This window comes from Indicator indicator, chromosome 18 (assembly GCF_027791375.1).
Source record: "Indicator indicator isolate 239-I01 chromosome 18, UM_Iind_1.1, whole genome shotgun sequence".
In the NCBI taxonomy this organism is placed as follows: domain Eukaryota; kingdom Metazoa; phylum Chordata; class Aves; order Piciformes; family Indicatoridae; genus Indicator; species Indicator indicator.
This window is the reverse complement of record NC_072027.1, coordinates 11051548-11063440: the sequence shown is the minus strand read 5'-3', so window position 1 is coordinate 11063440 and position 11893 is coordinate 11051548.

Genomic DNA, 11893 nt, shown 5'->3' with positions numbered 1-11893 from the left:
TATATCACAATGGGAGCAGTAATTTTGACCTTACAAAATAAATGACCAGTACCCAGAACTCCTCCTGAGAGGGACTTGTGGTAGCTCAGCACATCACAAGATCAGAATGCTCTGTAGGGTTTCCCTTTTGCCTCTGTGTTACAGAGAAGATTTATTTAATTGGAATGAAGGCATAATCGAGTCGATCTTTTAAGATCAGAGTATTTGTCTAACAAAATAGCTGCCATGAAACTATCTTCTCTCTGGCAAAAGAACATTGTGACTGTTTTCTGCGTAGCTGTTACTGTGGGGTTAATGGAGGAATAGTGCAAAATAGAGCTGTATGCATTAGAGAGCAAAACCAGAGGTGGTTAGGTGTCTGTGAGAGCCCAATGACTCTATTGTCTCAAAACAATGCGTGACATACCTGGTCTGCTGTGGTGGTTTGAAACTGTCTTTTTAATTTTTCTTTGCAAAGTTCAAGCAGAGAAAGTGAAAGAGTGTAAATAAGTCACTATTGGGTGTAAGAAAGCAAAATACTGATTGTTCTAAACACTTCCATTGGATAGATAGAAATGTTTAAGAACTATTACTCAAAACAAAGTGGGCACTCTGCACATTCTGCATTCTGCAGTCGGGGCAGTTGCTGGGCTGTCTGGCTGCTGTTTCTTCTCTTCTGGCTGAAGATAACACGTACTGACCTTGGCAGCTAAGTTAACAACTTTTCTGCTTTAGCTAACTCTGCTTTCTGCCAAAGGGGTCTGGGAGGAGGAAGCCCCTGGGAGAGAAGCCCCTTGGGAAAGGTCCCCTTTGGGGGGAAGCAAAGGGAGCTTGGTTGTGTCTTTCTATTGATCGTATATATTTGTAAATGTTGTAAATTTTGTATACTTGTACATATTCATTGCATTTCATCGTAGATTGTAGATTCTGCTTTGTAAATACATCTGTCGTTCGCTTCCAGACTGAGTTAGCCTGGTTATTGTCGGTGGGGGGGAATTTCAGCTCACACTGACACATCTGCATAGACAGGGTGATGGCTCTGATGGCCTAATGGCTTTGAATATCTCAAAGGTGGGAGACTCCACCTCATATCTCCACCACGTATCTATGCAGCCTGTGCCAGCCAGTACTTAGTCACCCTCACAGTAAAAAAATATTCCCTGATGTCCAGGAAGAACCTCCTGTGTTTCAGCTTGTGCCTGTCACCTCTTGTTCTGTCAGTGGGCACCACTGAGAAGAATCTGGCCCCATCCGCTTTTGATCCTCCCTTTGGGTATTTGTACACATTGGTAAGATTGCTGTTTGAGCCTTCTCCAGGGTATACAGTCCCAGCTGTCCCAGCCTTCCTTCAAAGAGGTGCTCTGGTCCATCATCTCCATGCTTGTTTGTGGGACTCTCTTCAATATGTCCATGTGTGTCTTGTACTGCGAAGTCCAGAACTTTACAGGCTGCTGCAGGTGTGGCTTCACCAATGCCAACTAGAAGGGAAAGATCACCTCCCTTGACCTACTGACAACACTTTTCCTGATGCATCCCAGGAGATCATTCGTTTTCTGGGCAACAAGGACTTGCTGCTGGCTTATATCCAGCTCAGTGTCCACCAGGACACCCAGATCCTTTTCTGCAAAGCAGCTTTCCAGCTGGGTGGCCCCCAGTGTATGTTGGTGCATGTGTTAAGAAAGTAGTTTTCTTTCTGCCTCATAGCCTTGATGTTAGAGTGAAACATAAAGTGGTTTTTAGCAGGTTAGTGGTGGTGATAAGAATTTTAATTAATTTTTTTGTGTAGTTACAATGACCCCTCAAATTTCACCAGTTTTTCTGGGCTGTGATGATTTGTAAGCCTTGCTCAAGTGAAAAACTTCTGAGGGCTTTTTTGAATATCCAGGTAAAGAGCAATGCTAGATTGCAGGGCTTTTATTACCTATGCTAATTAGATTAAAATTCCTAGCTTATTATCTGAGCTATACTGATCCAGATAGAAGACAAAATAGTGCACATGTAGACTTCTACCAGCTGATGAATTGCTGCAAATGTGGTTTCTGCTGTCACTGGATCTGATAGAAATGCAAAATTTATTTCCTTGATGTAACAGTGAATTGTATTAGACATCCTGAGGAAAATGAAGTTAAGTATTGCTAAAGTATTTTCTGCACATAATTGACTTTATTTTCTTTAATAGAGAGTGATGCCATTCTGAAACAGAACTGAGTACATCTGAATTGTCTGGTGCTGGCCACATTGTGGTGGATTAGAAAGTCCAAGGAACTCAGCTGTGACTTCTGTGGCACAGCTTGTTCCCAGTTAGTTTTCCACAGGTCAACAGAAATTGGGCTGCTAATGACCTTCAGTTTAGCTCCAGCACTTGACGTGTTGAGTGTTAACTCCAGCCATTGAAGTAATTAATTTAGTAATTTCTGTAATATGTGCCTTTAAACTGTTTCTGAGAAAGTGTGGATTTAATCTAGATGACCAGGTTGTTATTTTGTCTCATGCCCCTTTTAAGAGCAGGAAATATCAAAACAAAACACAAACCCCACTAGATCAGTACCATGGAGATGCAATAGAAGGAGATCCATAGAGGTAGCTTTAAGGAAAATAGATTACTTTGCTTTTCTTTTCATCACGAAGAGTTACCATGACTCCTTGATTATCATGAAGTGCATATTAAATAGAACATTATAAAAAATCCTGGTAAAAGTCTTTGTTCAGGGAAGGAAAATACCACTTTATATAGGTTTACTGCCAATGGTATATGATTTACTGCTTATCCTCATTCTGTTTTATTAGGTGCTAACATAATCTGGAAGAATTTCTGGCACTTGATACCTTCTCTTCCCAGGTTACATAGTTGCATTTTGTCAGATGACTGTTAATATTTGAGCTAATGGTGATTTAAACTATTACTGCATCTCTTCTAAAAGATATCCCTTCATTTGCTGAAGAATGACAGTTGAACATAAATTCTTCTTTCGTCTGTTCTAGTGAAACCAGGTTGTCTTAAATCACTATGGTGTTTCAGTGGACTAGGAATGTGGAGCCATCTGAAGGATTCTTATGGTTTAAAACTGCTCTGTTTACCCATGCTGCTGCTACACTGACATGGTAGATAAGTAAGAAGATTCTATATTCAAAGGCAAAGAGGAGGCTTTTCATGCTCTTTCAGCCAACACTTTCTGCCTAATTGAAAACTGAAACTAAATCAAGTGCATGTATTCCTGCTTAGCAAACTGGGTTTTTTTCTAGTGGTTTTAGTTCAAGGAATGTTGGTGTCCTGTCCTTCAGCCTCTGGCCACTCTAAATAAGTGAGCTAAGAGGTCTGTTGGTACCTAGCTCAGATAATTAATTCAGTTCTACAGACATATCAAATTAATAACTAGTAAAGGAGGACCCAAAGAGGACTGCTTTTAAGAGTCTGGAGTTTTCTGTGAGTGACAGGTACAATAAGCAGGAATGATTGGACTGTGTCCAGTCAGTTCATAAATGGAGAAGGCAGCACTGGTAGCATGTCACAAGAGTGTAAGCACAAGATATATTCAAGGAACATTTAATTAAACTGGAAAGTAATGGAAGATACAGTGTGTAGCTCTTCCATTATAGAAAGTACTACATTGCTCAGATGATTTATTGCTGGGGAGAAATGATGGCTTCATGTTTTTCCAGGACAGAGTATGAAAGTGCTATTTAACAGTTGAAAGCCACACAGATTACATTGATACAACCTTCAGAATTTTTATTATGCTGAATTGGTTTTTGGACTATACATCCAAAAGCAATAAATTCTGGTGGCCCATGTGAAGAGTTTGGAGTACTGCCATTTAAAAAACGTGTTTGACGAATACAACTAAAGTCTGCAGTGGAGCCATAGGCTGTAATCTGATTCCATGGGTCAGTGTGTTTTGTGAATTGTTAGCCAGTCCTTGATAGGCATGACACTTCCTTAATATACTTTCTTGTGTGGTCCCATGTTGTCTGTTAAAATATTTTAATGGATCCCTAGAAAGACTTGCAATTTTTTTCTTTTTTTTTTTTTTCTTTCCCCCCTCTGAGATCCAGGGCTTTTTTTGATAGAGAGGTCTTGGGTGAGCGTGCTGCTCATCTGCTGGAGATTGACAGTGCTGCAGAGCTCTGTTGTCAGGCAATTCTGCGCTTTGTATTCTGCAGAAGTTGCATAAGGGGAAACGGATCTTTGCAGTGTGTTTTGCAGGGGCATATTTTTTAAAACTGGTAGTAGTTAATTGAGCAATACCTTGAAGTTTACACAGCAATTATTTACCATGCAGTGAGTAAATGTCAGTTTTCTTGCTAGCCTAGGCTGTAATTTTCTTCCAGCTGACATCTCCTGACAGTTGTGTCGTGTGGTGGGTGCTGTTTGTCCTTTACAGACGGGTTGTCAGCTGAGTCTTTTACACTTGCTGATTTCAATATCAATTTGTATTCTCAGCAGAGGTTATAAATTCAAGGTAAAAGCTGTGGGTCTAGTGTGCCTGACAGGTTCTTGATTAAGGTTGCCTGGGGCTGAAAGTAGAAAAAGGGAAGGATCTGCTAGTGCCAATGTGGAGATGGCTGAGTTTCACAGGATGCAGCACCTGTATGCAAAGACACTTTTCAGTCTCTCTTTCTTAAGATAACTGTGAAAATAGTAGTATTAATACAAGTTGGAAAGCCACTGAGGTTTTAATAGAAGTAAATGTGGCCTCTCCAGACTGTGGGCTGCCAGTCCCATTTGGGAAGGCTTCTACGTTAATCTGACATCTTGTTTAGCAATGATAACACTAGAGAGTCCAATTAAAGTATTTCAAGAAGACATCCCCATACAAGACTGCATTGATTGTCTGCTAATGTGTATTGAATTTTAGCTAAATACAGCCCCGGGTGCTGGCTGGAAAGCAGGGGAGCTTGCTGTCCGAGCTCCTAATTCCTTTTATATCGATTTGGCTGCTAATGATATAACCTTCTACTCTAATTAACTGACATCTGCATTAGGCTGAACAAGAGCCCCCTGCTTGAGGCTGTCCACTTGTTTGTGTTATGAAATGTGTCCTCCTTTTAGGTTAGTTTTTGTCCAGATTAGCTCAGACTGAGTAAAATATATCATCTAAAGGATTGACTTTTCGTTTAAATCCTGTGCAAAGCAGGTTTGTCTTTCTGTTGTCTCTATTCCTGCCAACCTGCCCACGATTTGTGTTCATACTGAGCCTGGACAGAGCTGGCTCACTGACTAGATGCTTTTGCAATCCTTGTCAATGGATTATTTACTCCTTTTATTTGAGACTAGGAAGAAAGGTCTAGGTTTACATAAAGATGAGGTGTGCAGACATGCAGATAAATGAGTAATTTTGTTATGTTTTAGGTCATGAAGCAGCCATTCAGATGTAAATGACTAAATCAACCTAAAAACTTGGGAGGGGTGATCTGCTTATGAAACCATACTGCCAAATCTACAAACTGACAGTTTTTATGTTGGAAAATTTTAATTTCAGTATCTGAAAACCAAAATGCACATTTTTAGTGCAAACTTGTTTTTGCAGCTCTTGATAAGTTAAAGCCACTGGTGTGCAAAAGTTCCTCACAAGTAGCTATTTTGTTTTGTTAGATGTGCCCTTGTCATGTGTTCACACATTTGCTTTGAGAGAATGTCATGAGTCTGATGAGTCAAGATGATGGTGAAGTCAGGATTCTGTTATGTTTTTACCTCTGTAGAAGCTCCACATTCAGTGACAAGCACTACAGGAAACTGGGTTCTCTTGCTCTCTGTAAAAGATTGTTGATTTTTTTTTCTTTGAATACTACTGGAGATTCTTGTTTGTGAGATTAGACCATCTCCTAAGGTATGTGTGGTTGCATTTCCAGTGTTCTCTTGGTGGCTGTTCAGTCAAACCTGACAGCTAATAGCTGTTTGCTGGTTAGCTCTGAGGAGAGATGAAAATTAGTGCTCAGAGGGAGAACTCTGACAGAACTCAGTTATCAGCTGCTAGCTTCTTCAGTCACCATGTGCTTCTGTCACTTAGTGGTCCTGAAAGGGTTACAGCATTTTACATCCTTTACCTGGTGTGGATATTGTTAGGACTACAGGCTTATTGTGGGGTTTGTATAAACATATCTTCAAAGATGACAGTAGATCTGTGAAAGCAGATGTAAACGGAGAAAGTGAATTCCTTTGCTTAGGGAGCAAGTTGTTTCCCATGTTATTCTACTCATATAATGACTGAAAAAAACCCCACAAACTTCTTGCTCTTAACCTGTGTGTAATAAAATAATTTACATTCTGGTTTAGTTATACGAAAAATATGTTCTCGTTCCGTTTTCTGTTAAGAAAATGTACAGCTTTCAGTAATCTAAGTATTCACAGCAATAGAATTTCTTTTTTCCTTATTGTGCCATATTTGGTAAGAACTAATAAAAAATTTTAAAACTTATTTTCCTAGTGTGTATCTCAGGACATACTTAGAAAGGTGTCTAGATGATGACAGTAATTATTTTTCTCTCTTTCAGTACTCAAAGTGTTTCAAGCCTTTCCCTTCTCTTCTCTTCACTAATTAACTACTTAGTGTACAGTATATGCTGCCTTTCATGAAAGTTACTAGATCAAAAATCAGTACCTGAAGTTCATTATACTGGTAATGTGAAAACAAGAATATTCAGATGAAGTTGGATGTCATGTATCAATCTTCCTATTGGACTTTTACTTTACACAGACTGAGAATTAGTGGATTAACAACATCACAGTCCAACTTCAGTGCTAAAAGCTTTTTTGTCCTCCAGAAAAATTTCAGCAAAAGCCAAGTGGATTGTACTTCATGAGGTTCTGAGGACCTGAAGGTCACGGTCCTGTCTGATAACTGGAACTCTTTGACTGGAGAGAAGGTGTGTTCCTTTCCTTTTTTGCCTTGAGACATTCATGGAGCAGTGCTTCAGTGCTGACAAATACCCAACAAAATTTCCAGTTGAAACTCAGTGTGTAGGGGTTAACTAGGACAGCTTTTGAATTAGACTCATAGCAAAATATGTGCCCAGGTATTGGTGAAAGAGGGCAGGAGTGAAATTCCTACACTGCTGGTTCTATTTCACTGGCAAGTAGAGCTCAGGAAATTGTGCTTAACACCTGGCCTATACCTCTTTATTTCTTAAGTCCTATTGATTCCCTGTTATGCTTTTAGGCATATGTTGAGTAATTCATTTTACTTGAAGCAATACAACCAGTCCTGATTTAATTCTTGATCCATCACACTTGATTTGCCAGAGACTTGCATGTCTAATTAGTGCTGTCAGCTTCCTTTAATAAAAACCCTTTACATGTCAAGTAGCAGTGATGATCTATTCTGCTAGGTCATGGCATTGCTTTTGCATGATCTGGTTTCTTTCCAAACAGTAGCTGTGAGCAGCAAACTGAGGAATGAGGAAATAGCATGATCCAGAAAATAGAGCAATAGTAAACTTTTTTTTTTTTTTTAAGTGTGGAAAAAGGTTAACTTAAGTCCAAAATGGGTGTGTGTCAGTGATTGTAAAATGAAAGGTCATTGGTAAGGACATGAGCAGCACCCAAAGTTAGGCTGAGTTGAAACCGAGAATAAAGATGGGAAATCTCTTAAACTATTTCTGCTAGAACTACCATAAAAGATGCACATGCTCTGATTTGGAATGATGGGAGTGAAATCCAAAGAGTTTGAGACTGGAAGAATTAGCTGCTAATCTCACATTTCTGCAAAAAGACAGCAATTCCTGGTTTATAGCCCTGAAAACATAATGGAGCCCTGGGGATCACTGACACAACAAGCTTCTGAGAGCCACTAGCACTTAGCAAAATTGACTTCAGTTAATCAAAAGATTCTTTAGGGAGAGGGGAAAAAAGCTGCTGGTTTGGAAAGCTACAGAACAAGTAACTGTGTCTAGATGGTTAAAGACATTTCAGTTCCTTCCAGTGAGGCTCAGTGATCTATAATGACAGCATCTAATGGACATGCTTAAATAGAAGAAAAAAGTAATTTAAGTGCTAGACTGGTGGGCAAAGAAGTGGAAGGGAAGAGAGTACAGTGGTATTTGCTCACCCTTAAAACATTCCTTGAGGGAGCTGTGTATGAACCTGCAAGCATGTAAGAGGCTGCAGCTACAAGAGGTGCATGAAGAACAGGATTACCCCGATTGTGGGTAATGCCCCATTATGAAGAAACATTTCCCATTTTCCTGAAGTCCTAGGTAAAAGCAAGCACTGGGTTATACCTGAAACCCCACACATCTTGAAAATCCTTGGCATTTTTATTTAAGAACCTGTGGTGAAATCTCTGATGTGGGATTTAAAACCTGCATGTAGGTTTGAAGTCAGCTTGATTTTAATAGTGTCCTTATGGGAAAACACATTTTATTATGCTTTGCTTGTAAGTGCTACGTGTTTTAAAAGAAATCCAGGGGGAATTGTCCTTTCTCTAGTCCCTTGGAATGCCTGGTATTTTAAGAACAAAGCCAGAATAACCAAAATAGGACAAATATTGTAGAAAATAGTTTTTAAAAGTTTCCACTTGCTGTTTAGGGTGTTAAGATTGCAAAGAACCTCCCGTGTCATGAGGTCCAATCTCCTGTTTTCACAGTCACAAATTCACACGTAGAATCTGCCACATAATACTATTTTTTTTCTGAAAGCAGCTGTGTTGTGGTTTATATGTCTTACAATAACAGAATAAATGCTTTTATTTCAGTGGAGTTTAAATTAGTCACCTGTGCATGCCAGGGGAGTTTATCTGCAAATGCAATTCCAGCATTATAAAACAGCTTGCAGCTTTTTCTTGCTTAGTATGTCACTGTAAACCAAAATTTTAATTCTGTCTCTGTATGTGCTGCAGTTCAGATGTTTCCATGTGACACTCCTTCCTGACTAAATGCCAAAAAGCTAAGAGTAGGAATGGACACATTTTAGAGCAAGAAACATTGTTATGGCAAAACACTTCTATTTCCCTTACCTGAGTGGTATACTGGAAAGACGAAGATGGGAATATAAAGATCAAAATCTTTAATATAGTTTTGGATGTGAATGTGGAATCCTAGATGGTTGTGGCAGGAGAAGGAGAATTCAAGTCACATGCAGTTGTTTTATTCTTGTGCCATCTTCAAGGGGATGATGCCTGCACCAGAGTGGATATGTGTGTGTGTGTGTTGTGTAATGAAAGTGGAATAAACATTGCTAGATGCATAGTTTCAGTTGCTCTAATTTTGTTTAGTGCTTTTCTGTAATTTTGCTCTTTATCAGATGAGATATCATTCTGCTGAAGCCTACTTTACTAATTAATTTAAATTCGGTCAGATAAGCAGTGGAGCATTTCTCAGTGTTTTTATTTGTGCACAGATAACTGATCTTCTCTATGTTCTCAAGCTCACTAGCAATTCTTCTGGCAAAGTGCTTCGAGAGGCTCCAGTCTACATCTCTTAAATCTTTATGCTCCTAGTGGTGTGAACTTTGTGATTTTGGCCACGATATAAAACAAAGGCAAAGATGATTTTCTCTCCATCAGGATAAGCTATTTAAATGTTGCTTAATAAATTCTGCTGTCTGATAGTGGAAGGGGAAGAACAGCTGAACTTCATGCTTTACAGGAAAACAGGTGGGACCAATAAGACAAAAGATGAGCCAAAAATCACACAATTATTTTGTGCTAGCTTAATGGCTGCTTTGTTCTGCCCAAAGGTAAAGACATAGTTATCAGTACCATTTATCAGGTACACCATTTTAGTATAAACTTGTTTAAAACAGGGTAGAGTCCCTTTTTCATCTTAATTAGACACTAACTCATTGATTCCAAGTAGACCTTCATTTTCTAATTATTTAGTACATAATATAATGTCATTAGACATCTTTGAGTGGACAGGATTGCTCTAAAAGCTTTAGCTCCAGAGCTCTAATATTAGGCTTTTGGCATTCATCCCTGTGTGTGAAAAGCAGTCAGTTTGTTTACCAGGAATTTAGATTCATATTACTGGGGGAATTAGCAGTGAGCTATTAGTCTGATTCAGGCACTTAACAATTGCTGATCATCTCCTCCTAGCCTGGGGATAATGGAGGTGATCAGCTGTAAATGGAAAGTATGTGGGGCTATTTTCATGAAGGCACTTGGAGAAAGTGCTGCATCCCCTGACCTCTGCTAACCCTGGGGTTTGCAAGAAACCCAAACACCAAGTCACTTCCTGGAGCAGAGCTAATCACCTATAAGAAGAGCTTCCATTAGAGACTAACCCAAGCTCAGCTCACACCAACCCTCCCTCATCTGAGAAAAGGCTCAGCCACAAAATCCCTGAGGTAGCAATGATCAGCCTCTGATCATGTTTACCAGTATCTGTTTTGATGCAGGGAGCAACTGTAGAATAGTGGCTGGTTTGGATTCCGAAGCAGTGCTTAATGATCCTGTTGAGCTCAGTGGTGCTGCTTGGATTCTTGCTTCTCCACTGTTGTCCCCAAAAGCTTTATCATGTTACTGGAGACCTCAAAGACTCATTGAAAATGTTACTTTTTTTGTTCATGCCCACCATTCTAGCAAACAGTGACTGGTGATTTTTAGGATTATAAAAGCTGCTTTCATTCTTGATAGGTGCTCAATCAATAGTGTTGTCTTGTCAGCTTGCTGTCCCCTTTTATTGTCAGCAGCTTTTAAGAGTCATGCCAGGGTTCTGTAGGCAGGAATCATTGTCTGAAGTCAAGCTTAGCTTTTCCTCATCTGTGATGCATATTGTGCCTGCTTTAAAAGGAAAACTGCAGTCACTTGATTCTTACTGAAGCATGCCTTTGTTGGAGGCAGTGGGAATAATTTTAATGAGGCAAGGACACAATAATTTTGAACTTCCAAATTTAAGGCCTACTTCTGGCATCACTTTGTGTGTGACCTCAGGCAAGAAATTTGTATTGCTTCTCACACTTGTCACGTAAGAAACAACTTGTGTGACACAGCCACTGAGCTCAATGCTGGAGAAGGACTAAATTAATGCCCTCTGTATGCCACATCAGACCATGGTGAGGCATCTAAAGGTACTGTAGGAGTTCTAGAAGCCACATCTGAGGTACCTGACAGCAAGTGATGTCTGCAAAAGTTAAGACTGCTTTGTAAGAGATTCTGTCCAACTCTGTTCTCTGCATTTCTTTCCCACAATGCCTCCAGCTGTAGGAGGCAAGGAGGGCAGCCTCTGTTAAATGCAAAGGGAGGCAGACGGCTTCTAGAGTTGCAAGATAAATTTTATTAGCGAGATTTGTCATTTTTTTACACTTTTAAAAATAATCTACAAGTAGGTTTGCTCCTTGTATATGCTTGCTGAGAGCTCACTGTTAAGACTGTCAGGGTAGAGAATTTTAATTAGATTATTTTGGTATTTAGACCAAAGGTACTCACAGGATGTTGTATTCCAGTTTCTGGGGAGCAGAAGCTGAGGAGTTGTTGCAAGTTGTAGTGTGGTTAGTAAGAACTGTTCTGGATGCGTTGAAGTAACTGCCAGTCTGAACATCAGTGGTGCCAAGAGACCTCAGCTGATGCTGACATGACCCTTCTAGTAGCCATACTGGTGCATGCATGTCTGCATGCGTGTCTGCTGTGTTGTTGAGTAACTGGTATTTGAGATCAGGTGTCACAGAAGTCTCAGTGCAAATGGGTTTGCACTGGTAACAGTGTGAGTACCTGTGAGTGAGGGTGCACTGAGAGGGGAATTCTGTTTCCAGTTACTGATGAACAAGCCCCAGAGGCAGCCATGTATGTAAAGGTGCACATGTACACGCAAAAGGAATATAGGACACTTGGAGGAAAACCCAAACTGACATATTTTGCTTTAATTTCAGTCTAGAGCAGGATTTGTCTGTCAGGCATTTTCCTATGGAATGCAGGCCTTGACAGAAGGCTGCAGTTGCAATCAATAACCTTCTTAGAGGATAAAGGTCCACAGCACCCTG